Source organism: Typopeltis vanoorti, chromosome 15 (genome assembly GCF_054136105.1).
Source record: "Typopeltis vanoorti isolate ZY-2024b chromosome 15, IOZ_Tvanoo_1.0, whole genome shotgun sequence".
NCBI lineage: Eukaryota > Metazoa > Arthropoda > Arachnida > Uropygi > Thelyphonidae > Typopeltis > Typopeltis vanoorti.
In genome coordinates this window covers 4,167,831-4,182,577 of record NC_143563.1, presented here as the reverse complement: position 1 = coordinate 4,182,577, position 14,747 = coordinate 4,167,831, and positions in this window count along the sequence as shown.

Here is a 14,747-nt window from a genome sequence, read left to right as displayed (position 1 = left end):
TGGTCTAATTACTTTCCACTCTTCAAAGTGATTCAGATACCTGCTTTGACTGCATGAAATCATATTCTGGAATGGAAGTCTGCATTATTCTCCAGTGATTGCTATCTAATGCTTGATTCTCCAATAATGTTCCAAAGAAGTATGAATAAAAAATTCAGTATTCCTTAAATGATTTAAAAAAATAATTCAAGAGCTTTTATAGTACTTTTTTTCAACTGATTCTTAAGTTACGTGAACTCTGATGCAAGTAAACAGGTATTTTTCTCTTGTAGAAGAAAAAATTACAAAGTCTGAAAAATCAACTGCATAAGCTATAACAAAGATATAAGATGGCATAACTGAAAGAAACAGAAATGAAGCAAGCTAATGAAACTAAGGGAGTGAAAGAATGTGAGAATGTAGAAGCAAGTTAGTGATAAGGGAGTGAAAGAAAGTATGAATGAAGAAAGAGAAATAATGTGTGGCAGAACAAGAGTAGTGAGACTGCAGGGGTGACAGAGAGTGAAACTGTCAGAATGCAAGATTTGACGAAACAGTCATTGAAAATGAAAAATGGAACGAGGAATATCCAGAGTGATATCAGATGTTTAGTGGAAATTAATTAAAATGTGCAATAGAATAGATTGAAAGAAAAAAAGAGTAAAAGACGTGATGAGCAATTCCAGGATGGCTTCTTACTTGGTTATTTAACTTAAGTTTGAACTCTGGTATGATCCCTAGGGAGTGGAAGGAAGGCAAAGTAGTTCCTTTGCATAAAGGTGGCTCTAAAACTGTGGTGGTTAATCACAGACCAATCACCATCTTGGGAGTGGTGGTAAAAGTATTGGAAAAGTTAGTCAAAGACAAAATTCAAGTGGATCAGGATATGATACAGGGGCCAACATGGGTTTGTTAAAGGTCAATCCTGCCTTAGCAATTTATTAACTTTATATAATAAAATGACATCTGAGTTGGACAAAGGAAATGGCTACACAGTGGTACTTCAGATTTTGCTAAGGCTTTTGAGAGAATACCCCATGGAACACTGTTGCGCAAATTGGAGCAGATGGGGATGGATACTAAACTGGTGATATGGATAGGAGAATGGCTCAGGGAGAGATACCAGAAGATGGTGTATGGAGGAGCAGACTCCAAGATGAGGCAGGTAACCAATGGTATGCCTCAGGGCTCTGTGCATGGGCCATTGTTTAATTTGTACATAAATGATATAGGAAATGGCTAAAGGGAGATGCAAAGTTGGGTAGCGCAATAAAAAAATCAAGCTGATGTTGAGAGTTTGCAGGATGATTTAAATAAGCTGGCAAAATCTATACATTAATGACTTCAAGCAGGCTCTATCATCAGATTTGCAATTGTTTGTTGATGATGCGAAGATAGACAGGGCAATCAGGGATGCTACTGATATTCCGAAATTACAAAATGATTTGAATAGACTGGAAAACTGGGCTAATGAAAATGGCTGTCAGTTTAATAATGTTAGTAAGTGTAAAGTTATGAACTTTGGCACGATTAGAGTTCCAGCAGCATATTATATTAGCGGGGTTATGCTACAAAAAACTGAAGAGGCAAGGGATCTTGGTGTACTGATGGATAAGAATTTAAGTTCAAAGGTCACATAGCAAAAGTTGTACAACTCAGAGGATAATTGGTATGATGAAGCGAACCTTGACATGTAAGGATAAAGAAGTAATTTTGCCTCTTTATAAAGTTTTGATAAGACCAGACTTGGATTACTATGCGCAGATCTGGGTTCCAAGGGGATAAAGAAGCCGTGTAAAGCTGTTTGAGGGACGAAGTGAGCTGGATGGGAGCGATGGACGGCATTTCAGTGGTTATGGTGTGAGTCGCTTGGAGAGATTGCTGCTGCTGGAAGGTAGAGAAGTAAATAGAGAGAATGAATCAGATCGAGAGGGGAGTGATGTGGAAGAGCAAGAGACTAAGACAGGACATACAGGGTGTTCGGGATAAATTTGACATATTTATAATTAATTATATTTTTCCGTAAGTTACATGTATTAACACACACTTCTCTTCATTTAAAAGTTTGGACCCTTCTTCATTCATATACAAGATGTCAGAAAGGATGGATAGCTGGAACCCACCTGAATCATGGAAGAGAATAACTTGTATCATGATGATTCGTGCCCGCCATCAAAATAAGGATATTACGACTGCTGCCCAATGCTCCCTGAATACAGTAAAAACAATCAGGCATGAACTAAAGACTTGCAATGGTGACTACGAGGATGTAGCAAGAAGAAAGATCCCTAGCAGATGATCTGATTGCGTTCGTACAGCAGAATTCCTCGCAAATCTGCAGGAACAGGTGTTGAAGAACCCTGGCATTGGAATTCGGGCTTTGTTCGTGGAGTTGCTAACTGTAGTCAAGCCCTGGATAACAAGGGTAGCCAATGGTAGGCCGTATGTATGGCAGCAGGATTCGGCCCCTTGCCACACCTCTGGGAAAAGTCAAAAATGGTTGTCTGAAAATTTCTACGACTTCACCAGTCCAAATGTTTGGCCTCCAAACTCCCCAGACCTTAACCCCATGGATTACTTTGTATGGGGCGCAGTTGAAAAAGACACCAATCGCACTTCCAGTAATACAAAAGCCCAGTTAATGGATAAAATTAAAACAGTTTTTGCGGCCCTTCCCAGGGAGACTGTAGCATCAGCTTGTTCGAGGTTCCGAAGCAGAATTGAAGCTATGATCGATGCTAATGGTGGTTATTTTGAGTAAATCTTGTTGATAGTATTGTAATTAACTCTGCCTGTAATGTTTTTTTGTCAATTCATTAAATTTAATAGATACAAAGAAGATTTTCTTTTTCCTTACGAAACTGTCAAATTTATCCCGAACACCCTGTATTGAAGAAGTGGAAATGAATGGGGAAGTGAGTGGTATGAGTATAGAAAATGAGAGAATGGGTGTGCAAGAGGAGCAGGGAAATGGGGAGGCTCAGGGTGGACAGGGATACACAGCGTGAGAAAGGTGGATGCTCCAAGAGGAGGTGAGAGCATGTGTAGGCAGGAAAGAAATGGGATGATCAGGGATCAAGAGGAAACAGATGAAATTGAAAAGGGTTCTAAAATGAAGAAGCAGAAAGGGAAATGGCCCCAGTCTAGCATGGAGAGATCACATCGAGTGAGTGGTATCAGTGGAACTAGCTGTAGATCCAGAAATGAGCTGTTGTGTTTGTATATCAATGCTAGAAGTATAAGAAACAAGGCGGATGAAATGGTTGCACTAATTGCGTCTATTCACCCAAAGATTGTTGGAATAAGTGAGACATGTTAGATGAAGACAACATCCTGACAGGAATAGAGATCAACAGGTATGATGTGTTTCGTGAGGATAGAAGGGGTAAAAAGGGAGGGGGAGTGCTATTGATGATAGAGAAAGAGTTATGTCCATACAAGAGAGAAATAGGGCCAGTGGTTTTGAGGCAGTATGGTGTGAGATAGAGGTGAATAGAATCAAATACTTGGTGGGATGTTGTTATAGACCTGGTAATGTGGATGGTAGTGATAGTGAAATGTATAGTCAAATAAGCCAATCAAATAAGAAAAGGGTGATCATTATGGGTGATTTTAATTATGGCAATATATAGACTGGAATGAAGAGATAGCAACTCAAAGTAAAGAAAATGAGTTTCTTGAGTTTTTGAGTGATAACTACCTCAGACAGTATGTAACTGAGGGCACATGAGGATTAAAGGTCTTGGATTTGGTCATCTCATCAGAGGATATAATTATAAATGAGGTGGTGTCAAATCATCCACCAAGCACCAATTGGTGAAAGTGACCATGAGAAGTGACCAAAAGAAATAAGAGATCTGGGGGTGATAGTAGATAAGGATCTAAAATTTAGGGGGCACACTGCCAAAATTGTGAAGAGAACACAAAGACTTCTGGGAATGATGCAGAGGACACTGACGTGTAGAAGTAGGAAGATTCTTGTTCCATTGTATAAGGCTTTGATTAGGCCACACACGGACAATTGTGCCCAGATTTGATCACTAGGTTTTCAGAAGGATGAAGAGATCTTGGAAAGGGTCCAAAGGTGACTCAATAAGGTAGTTTCTGACATCTGGAATGTTCAGTATTTGGAAAGATTGAGAAAATGTAATCTGCAGAGTCTGGTGGAGAGGAGGAAGAGGGGAGATATGATAGAGACCTACAAGTTGGTAAGGGGTTGTTATAAGATCAATGGTGGAGAAGTTCTACAGAGAATAGTGGAAGATCAGGGGAGAACCAGAGGTCATCCCTGGAAACTGTATAAAGAGGGTGTGAGTAGGGCAGTGAGAGGCAGGTTTTTTTCATGCAGAGTTGTGAATGATTGGAATGCCTTGCCTGAGGTGTGTGGTGTCTGCAAGGAGTTTGAGTGTGTTTAAGACACGGTATGATGAGATGTGTGTGATAAAAGGACCTCCCAGATGAGTCTTTGACTCCATGAGGTCTTGGGAAATAATAATAATAATAATAATAATATAATGTATGAAAGGGTGCTATGAAGAGTTACAAAGATTATATCCAGATTATGGGATTTAGATTATGAGGACAGATTGCGAGTATGTGAATTACAGACTCTGGTTGGTTAACAGGAGAAAGAGGGGTGATATGATAGCGGTTTATAAACTTTTGAATGGGTGTTATAGCCTTTCAACTGATGAAATTTTTCATCATATGGAAGGCGGGGAGAGAACATGGAGGCATCCATGGAAGTTAAAGTTATTCTCAGTCAAGAAGGGGTTAAGAGCTAGGTTTTTCTCCCAGAGAGCCGTGAGTGAGTGAAATAATTTGTCCTTACGGGTAGTGAGTGCAATCTAGAGTGAATGAATTTAAGGGAAGGTATAATAGCTGGGTTGGGTAATTTACAGCCTCCCTCAATGAGTCCTTAACGCCCTGGAGGTCTTAGATGATAATAATAATAATAAAATGGGCAAAAGGTAATGGATGTTAGTTCAATGTGGAAAAGTGCAAATTTATGCATTGTGGGATTAAAAGATTACCAGCTGTGTACTACATTGATGGAATGGTACTCCATGAAATTGATGAGGCTAGGGACTTAGGGATGTTGGTGGATAGGGAGATGAAGTTCAGGGGGCACACTGATAAGGTGTCCAAGATTGCACATCGAATTAATTGGTTATTGAGGAACACACTAACGTCCAGAGATAAAGGGGTTATTATTCCCCTTTATAAAGCATTGATACTGCCACATTTGGATTACTGTGCTGAGGTCTGGTCACCTAGATTCCTTAGAGATGAGGAAGTAGTAGAGAGGGTTCAGAGGAGAGTGATTAAGTTGGTGAGTGATGTAAAAAATGCTTATTACATTGATAGATTGAGAGTTTGTGGGTTGCAGAGGTTGGTGGATAGGCAGAGAAGAGGAGATATGATAGAAACATTTAAGTTACTAAAAGGTTTTTATCAGATTGATGCAGGGGAAATGTTTCAGCTGTGTGATAGTAATGGAAGAACAAGAGGTCATCCCTAGAAATAAAGGAAAAGTGTGGTTAACAAGGATATGAGAACAAGGTTTTTTGCATGGAGGATGGTGAATGAGTGGAATGCATTGTCTGACTCAGTTGTGAGTTCTTCATCTGTAAATGAATTCAAGAAGAGATGTAATAGATATTGTTTTGCTAGTTTGGGTGTCCCACGACGAGTCTACTGACTCCATGGAGATACCCATAATAATAATAATAATAACAGTATATGAAGAGTCCAGAATTAGAGGATTAGTTAATGAGAAAGTCCACAAGGTCTGCTATCCAGGAGGGAGAATGAGTAGGATAATTCAGGTGTTGTACATGAGGAAGAAACAAGCAAGAGAGTTAGTGGTGATTGTGGGGACAAATGATCTAAGTGGACATAAGGAGCATGTGAGGGTGAATATCAGAAGGTTATTGAGAAGAGTGAAAGATATCAGTGTAGTGGGAAAGGTTTTCAGTGTGTTGCCGAGGTATGACAATGACGAGTTGATCATCATATCATGATCATATGTTCGCTGGGTATCCAGAGATGCCATATAGTCACTCCGATGCCCACCACGTAGCTACTGTTGTACGCTTTTCTGGAGGCTTCTACTCTCTGAAGATCAGTCATCCCACACACTCCATCCATCTCATTAATGGTCTACCCCTGCCTCTTTTTTCAGGAACTTTACCTTCTATTACTGTTCTGAGAAGTCCTCTTTCCATGCTTTCAATGTGTCCATAATATTTTACCTTTCTTCCGTCAATATCCTTAAGGAGCCTGAAAGTTTTACTCATCTTTTCTAACACCCATTCATTTGTATGCCTTTCAGTATATGGTATCCTCAACAACCTTCTGTAACACTACATCTCAAAAGCAGCTATAGTTTTCTTAAACTCTCTTTAGTTTCCAAGTCTGATACCCACAAGTAGCTGTTGGAAAAAGAACTGCATCCAAAATCTGCAACTTTGTTCCCATGGAGATAGATCCATCCTTCCAGATTTTAGACAAGTTTCTGACTGTTGTTTTCAGCCATTCCTAATCTTCTTCTGACATCTTCTGAACAGCAATTCTTCACATTAATAATGAATTTCAGATACTCAAACTTGCTGACTTCCTCAATTCTTTCTCCTTCTGTATGACTTTTGTAAAGAAAGGATATATATGTGGAATTATAATGCTGGTGATTATGACAAGCTTAGGAGACAGCTTGGAGTTATAGCATGGAACGAGGAGTTGAGCGGTAAGGAAATAAACGCAGCTTGGATACTGACAAGGAAATACATATCATATTCCTAATATATTCACATCAATATGTGAATATATTAGGAAGGCCAAAAGGCTAAATAAGATAGGTGTAAAATGGATGAATGATGAGCTTAAGAATGAAATCTGAAAGATGGTACTTTGGAGGCAGTACAAGATGAATAATGGTAACAATAAGTTACATGAAAAATATATAGAACAAGTCAGGAGAGTGTCTCAGTTAGTAAAGAAAACAAAAGTGCAGCATTGGCAAATTGGCAAATTAGGCAAAGAAAAGCCAGAGAGTTTTATAGATATGTGCCAAGTAGAAGAATGATGATGTTAATGGATGAAAATGGGAGAAACTGCTGCAGAAGACATTGTTGAGGTATTCAGTGATCAATTTATAAGGATGTTTCATCTTGATTGCAATGGAATCATGAGGAACTTAAATGTAGAGGCCATAGGAGAGGATGGCTTAATTGTGAGTGAGCAAGAGGTATTTGAGGAAATAAATAACCTTGATGTCAATAAGATGACAGGATTTGATAACATATCACCAAGGAATTGGCAGTAGCATTGGCATGCCTGTTTAATAAAAGTCTTGCAACAGCACAGGTTCCAAGGGAGTGGAAGTAGGATAAAATTGTTCCACTGTAAAGGTGGTGATAAGGCTGTAACTTGAAATTATAGGCCAGTCTGTATATCTGGAGTTGTGGTGAAAGTACTGGAGAGATTAGTGAGAGGTGAATACACAAATGGGTTGATAACAGCAGCATGGGCTTGTTAAAGGGAGATCATGTTTAACTCATGTATGTACTATAATAAGATGACAAATACCTTGGACAGGAGAAATGCATATACAGGGGTGTGCCTAGATTTTGCAGAGGCTTTTGATAAACTGCCACATAGCAAACTCTCAAATAAATTGAAACAGATGGGGACTGGATAACAGGCTTCTGAGTTGGATCAGTGACTGGATCTCAGACAGATATCAGAAAGTTGTATATGGGAGTGCAGTATCATAAAAGCGGGTCACTAGTATTGTACTGCAGGGGTCAGTTTGCAGACTGCTGTTGTTCAATTTGTATGTTAATGATATTTGGATGGGTTTAACTAGTGATGAGGATATGCTGGAAAGGGTCCAGAGAAAATTCAGAAACCTGGTCATTGGTCTTTGGAATGTGGATTACGAGGACAGATTGAGAGAATGTAAGTTGTAGCTGTTTGCAAATGATGCAAAATTGGGGAGAGCAATGCAGAGTCAAGAAGATATTATGGCCTTACATGAGAACTGAATAGTTCTCATGTAATTCCACTTACCTGTCCATTCATAAAGATTGCATGAATCGACAGGTAAGCGGAACTGTCAGTTTAATGTTGCAAAGTGTAAGGTTTTGAGAATTAGTAAGGAACAATGGGATATGAAGTATACACTTGGTGTGGAAACTTTAAAGGAAGTAGGGGAGATGAAAGATCTAGGAGTTATGGTGGACAAGGACCTGAAATTCAGGGACCACACTGCATATTTGTGAAGACGTCACATTGGATATCGGCAATGATGCAGAAGATCCTGACGTGCAGAAAAAGAGAAGTTATGTTAATGCCTAGATTAGGCCTCACATGGATGATTGTGCTGAGATTTGGTAGCTGGGTTTTCATGGTGATGAGAATATCTTGGAAAGGGTCAAGAAAATTCAGAAATGTGGTCAGTGTTGTTTGGAATGTGGAGTAGAAAGACAGACTGAGAGTATATAAGTTGCAAAGCCTTGTAAATAGTTACAGAGTATGATTGTGAGATATAAGCTAGTCAGGAGTTGTTATCAGGTTGACATGACAAAGATTTTTCATAGAATGGGAGAGTGGGGGTAGAACAAGAGTCCATTGCTCGATGAGTCTCTGATTCCACTGAGGTCAGATGATGATAATAATCAACACGATATGATACATTAATTAGGAGAATGAGATGGCAAAAAAGTGCCAGTGATATTTTTATTCAACTTTCCAAGATATCCACATCAGTAAGAGATGTATTTAATGAGAGGGGGGTGGCAGGGAGAAGAGCCAGAGATAGTCATTTCAATTTCAAAATTGAAAGCTTTATCTGTTTGGAATTGTGGCCAAAAAAGCTAAGGGTGTGAAGTCAGTGAACAATGTCTGTAAATTGCACATGGCCTGCTGGCTAGTTTAAATGTTTTATAGAATGAAAATTCCAAGTTCCTGGGAGGAAAAAACAAATTTTTCTGGGTAAGCCAATCTTACACCTCTGTATAAGGTGCTTACTTACCTTTAGTTGAAAAGCCCTTATAAAGGTTCTTCACAAATTACATGGGATTTAAACATAGACCATACTAACTATTGTTGATAATGAGGCACTCATCAAAAACAGCAAAATTAAATATCATATAAAATCACAGGTGGGGGGGGGGTAAGAAGAAAGTTATTATGAGGAAAGCTGATACAAGAAATATTGGGAATAAATGGGAAAGATGTAGTGGCCCTGATAAAATTAGTCAGTCCATAGGTTTGGTTTACAAATTTCCTTTATATCAATGACATCGTCAATGGATTGCAGGGGGATATTGTTGTTTGCAGATGATGCGAAGCAGGGAAGGGATATTAGTAACAGTGCAGATGTGGCAGCCCTGTAAGATGATTTGAATAAACTAGACAGATAGGCAAGCGAATAGGGATGTCAGTTTAGTACAGCAAAATGTAAAGTCTTGAAGTTTGGGATACGTCAATGGGAGGCTGCATACTCAGAGGAGCTGTACTGGAAGAGGTAGGAGAGACAAGAGATCTGGCGGGGTCATGATTAATAGAAAACTGAAATTCAGGGAACATATTGCAAAGGTGGTGAAGGTAACCCAGGTGATTGCTGCAATACTGAGAAGGATGCTCATCTGCAGAGATAAAAGAGTTATTGTTCCATTGTATAAGACCCTGATCAGACTACACTTGGACTATTATTCTCAAATTTGGTCCGCAGGATATTTGAAGGGGATAAATTAACTGTGGAAAAGGTACAGAGGCAGATAAAAGATGGTTTCAGAACTGAACAATGTTAGTTATAAGGATCGGCTGAAGGAATGTAGACTGCAGAGTTTGGTGGATAAAAGAAGGAGATGTGATATGATCAAGAATTTTAAACTGTTGAGAGGCAGTTACAGGGTTGACACTAGGGAGTTCTTTCACTTAGTGGAACAGCGGGAAGGGGCGATGACAATAAGCCATCCCTGGAAGTTACGAAAGGAAGCTGTGAGCAAGAGGGTGAGGAGTGGTTTCTTTGAATGGAGGATAGTTGAACCATGGAATACATTGCTTGATAGAGTGGTGAGAGCAAGAACAGTCAATGAGTTCAAGGAATGGTATGATAGACTTTGTTTTTTAGGAAGGACCTCCCACATTGAGTCTTTTGACTACATGAAAATTAATAATAATATAGAAATAGCACTTTTCAGGAAGAATAGAAAAGAAAGGAAACGCAAAGTATTACTGATAATCTCAGATAGCAATGTTCTCTCCATGTGGAACTTGAAAGAAGTAGGGTGTGTGTGTGTGTGTGTGTGTGTTTTCTTCTGGCTAGTTTGCCTGTTTTGTGAGATAAAAAACCTTCCTCCTCCATATCTAACTCACTTTCAGTTAAAAAACCCCAATAAAGGTTCTCCATGTTCTCTTAGTTATGATTTAAACTGAGGTCTTTCCAACCAAAGGGCATTGTTGGTACTGACTAAGCTGTCTAAGCAGTGATAATGGTTTTGAAGCTATTTACAGGTGAGCATTAGTTTTATATATCGAGTATAGGTAAGGACATAGCCAAGGGAATACAGGAGGAAGATGTTTCTGAAATATTCAAGCAGGTGAGACTGCTGAATGATAGGCAGGTGATAATATCAAGTGATTAGAAGCATGGAATGGAAGAAAGAAATAACACAAATGAACAAAGATAATGATTTCCTTGAGCTGCTTTGGAATTATGATTGCCCTCACACACTGATATCAGTGTGTGAGGGCATTCAAGATCAATCAGTGATGGGAATGTCAGATTGTATTCCTAAGGGAAGCAGTGATAATGGTATGATAGACATACCATTATGACTGAGAAGATGAACTATCTGTTCATCTACGCTTCGTTCATCATTCCTAGGAAGATGAACGGAGTGTAGATGAAATGGAAGAATCACCAAATTATGCATGGGCTTAAGAGAAAGATGTTGGAAGAGATTTGAAGAATATAGTATTCCTATGCAGCATAAGCTAAGAAAGTGATAAAGAAGTAACGGAAATATGAAGAAATTAAAATATAATGGCTTAAGCATTAAAACAAAATCCTAGAGTAGACTTCACATAGATATATATGGAAAATACTAACATAAGGTAATATGTAGTAGGAGGGTGAGACATTATTACTGGAAAGTGTATAAGGTCATTTACCCACCATAATGTGATAAAGAAATAAATGTGATAATGTGGTGAATGAGTTGAATACATCACTACAGTGGGTTGCAAAAACAGGATATATTCATTCTCGTGGAAAGGCTTAGATGTTGGTTATGCATTTCTACTAAATAGCTTAAGGAAATTACAACGTATACTAGGATATACATTAAAATTAATTTTAATACACTTCCAATATTTCGGCTACGTCACGTTGCCATTTTCACAGGAACTTAAAAACAAGACACGTGCATGCAAGCACAACAAACAATAAATGAGGATGAAGCAGGAAGCTATTCTTTCTCCTAAAGGTCCTGATGGTGCCCACCTAGCAGGCAATGTTGGTATTCTTGGCCGATTGGGCTGAAGGTCTTCTGATGTAGGTTTCCCTAATTTGGGGCAGTCTCATGCAACCAAATTTGTTGAGGTTTGGATTGTTTCTTAGGGCTGAGGCTGATTCCATGAAAAGTCTTTCTTATTTGAATTTACTACGGTGTATTATCGTGGCTTTCTTCTACTGTATTCTATGGCAAGTATCCAGTGCATGGTCTGCAAGACCAGAGTGGCTGTATTAGTGGAACTGGATGTAGTCCTTGTGTTCTGAAATTCTGATATTAGCTGTCCTGCCTGTTGCCCAAAGTAGGACAGCTTACAGCTGCAAGGGACCTGGTATACACCAGGTAGGTCTCGGGGGGGGGGGGGGGGGGTCTTTAGTAAAGAGGATAAGGGATGCCAAATTTTTTATATGGTCTTTAACAAGAAGTTAAGCCATGTTTTTTTAGGATTTTGTAATTTCTTCCGAGATGTCTCAGATATAGGGTATGGTGATGGATTTAGAGTAATCCTTGTTTTGTGTGTGGGGGGGGGGGGGGGTATGACAAATGTGGTGGAAAATGGCAACTTGACGTTGCCGAAATATAGGAAGTGTATTAAAATTTATTTTAATGTATATCCTAGTATGCGTTGTAATTTCCTTAAGCTATTCAGTAAAAATAGTAAATAGGATATATTCAAAACAGTGAAATTCAAGGAAAGGTATAATGTGTGTTGTGGTTTGTGAGAGTTTGGTTTCACATGATGAGCCTTCTGACCTCCATGAAGACCCAGAAATAATACTAATGATTAATCTTCTGACAATGATGAGGTAGGGACCTGGCTACCAATTAATTTCAAAAACAGCTAAACATGTGCTACAAGTCCTATAGGGAAGGGGTAACTAAAAATTGTAATTTATTATTTCATGTAATTCATAATTGAGTGAAGTGCTATACAAAGAATACTCAAACATAATCTTTAAATTTTATATATTTTCAATTGAAATAAAATAATTTATTTTTTATTCATTTTTGGAGTTGTTTCTTCAAATGTAAATAAGCTATCATCAATGGATTTTGCACACAGCCACCAACACAAACATAGTCTTCTGTAAAGGTACAAACTAAAAAATTAAGATGCTCATCAACAAATAATTTCAGCTAAGAAGATATTTGTAAAATTTCAAAATCACTAGTCTTGCTGGTGTCATACTTTTCTCTTTAAAGATAGATGAATTTTATTACCCTGTGTGAGACTATCACCAACATGCTTAATGAAGCCCATAAGTGACTTCAAAATGCATTTCCAGATTATCTAACTATTATCCCACCCACTGCACAAAGATCTATTTGTTTACAACCTTTCATGGGTGGGAAAGACATTTAAAAGAAAAATAATAATAAAAGTAACACACACACACACACACACACACACTTATATGTCAGAGATTTAATCAAAAGGTGACCCAGCAAGTCTGGAAGTAATATAATAGATATATGAAGGACTCAACAAATACACCTGCCCACCATGAATTTTATTACCCTGTGTGAGACTATCACCAACATGCTTAATGAAGCCCATAAGTGACTTCAAAATGCATTTCCAGATTATCTAACTATTATCCCACCCACTGCACAAAGATCTAATGCATTTCCAGATTATCTAACTATTATCCCACCCACTGCACAAAGATCTATTTGTTTACAACCTTTCATGGGTGGGAAAGACATTTAAAAGAAAAATAATAATAAAAGTAACACACACACACACACACACACTTATATGTCAGAGATTTAATCAAAAGGTGACCCAGCAAGTCTGGAAGTAATATAATAGATATATGAAGGACTCAACAAATACACCTGCCCACCGCAAGTAGATTTTGCCAGCTGGCAAGCAGCTGCAGACTAGAAGAATCAGATTTTTCATTTAATAAAAAAAAAAACTTTCTGAGCAAAATCATTTTTTTTTAACTTTAAGAAACCACAGATGCAATAGCACTAATCACTACTACTGACTTACTGGGCATAAGGATTTAATATTAAAAATTGGGAGTCTTTGGTTTTTTTTTTTTTTTGCATAGCAAGTAGGGTTTTTACATAATTTATTGAGCTGTACATATATGCAATGGTGAAAATAAGGATATAAAATTTAGAGGGCAGCAAAATTAATCTGGCAATGATGCAGATCTGGCTCGTAAAAGTAAAGAGATTATGGTTCTGTTGTATAAGGACTTGATTAAGTTACATATGAACTGTTGTGCACAGATTTTGCCACCTGATTTTCACAATGATGAAGAGATACTGGAAAGCATCCAGAGACAATTGATTAAGGTAGTTTCTGGATTATGGAATGTTCAGCATTAAAAAAGTTGAAATACAATTAGAAGTCTAGTTGATAGGAGAAGGGGGCGAGGTGATGTGATAGAGACATATAAGTTGGTAAAGGGGAGTTTTATCAGATTAACATTCAAGAAGTTTTTCACAGAATGGTGGAAGGTGGGGAGAACAAGAGGTCATCCCTGATGTAAAGAAGATGTGAGCAACAAAGTGAGAAACAGGTTTTCTGCACACAGGGAGTGGTGAATGATTGGAACATATTGCCTGAGAATACAGTGACTATATTCTCAGGCAATACAGTCTGCAATACAGTGACTGAGATATTATTAGCCACAGACCTTCCATGATGAGACTTTGATTTCATGGATGTCTGATCCTAATAATATCATAATATAATAAATTTAGTTTAATCCTTTATCCAAGTGGATAAAGGATTAAACTTGGATAAAGTGTGAGCAAATTTGATCAGGGTCATCTCTACCTATTGGATCTGGGAGCCAGGCCCAATAGGTAGAGATGACCTTGCTAATGCTTCTGGCTGGTATCTCCACTTGGGCCTGGCTCCCACTGAAGAGACCTCAATAAAGGTCGAAACTAGTCTGGGTGGTGGCCCTTCCCTTAATGCATAACATTAGACATATCCACAAGGAGATGTGTTTTGCATTATATGGAAGATACTGAGATAGGAGTGATAGTATCTTGCTCCACCTTTGCAAGGAGTCGCCCTGGTGTTGCACCACCTTACCCCGGTCCTGAAGATACTTTCAGGTGCAAACTTTGTTTGCACCTGAAAGTATTGCTCACACTGGGATAAAAGATTAAACTAAATTTATTATATTCTAACCAAGTGAAAAATAAACTTTCAACATCTTTCTCTAAATCCAGAGTAATTTATTAAAAAGGTGGCATACCATTTGGCAACTCCTATTG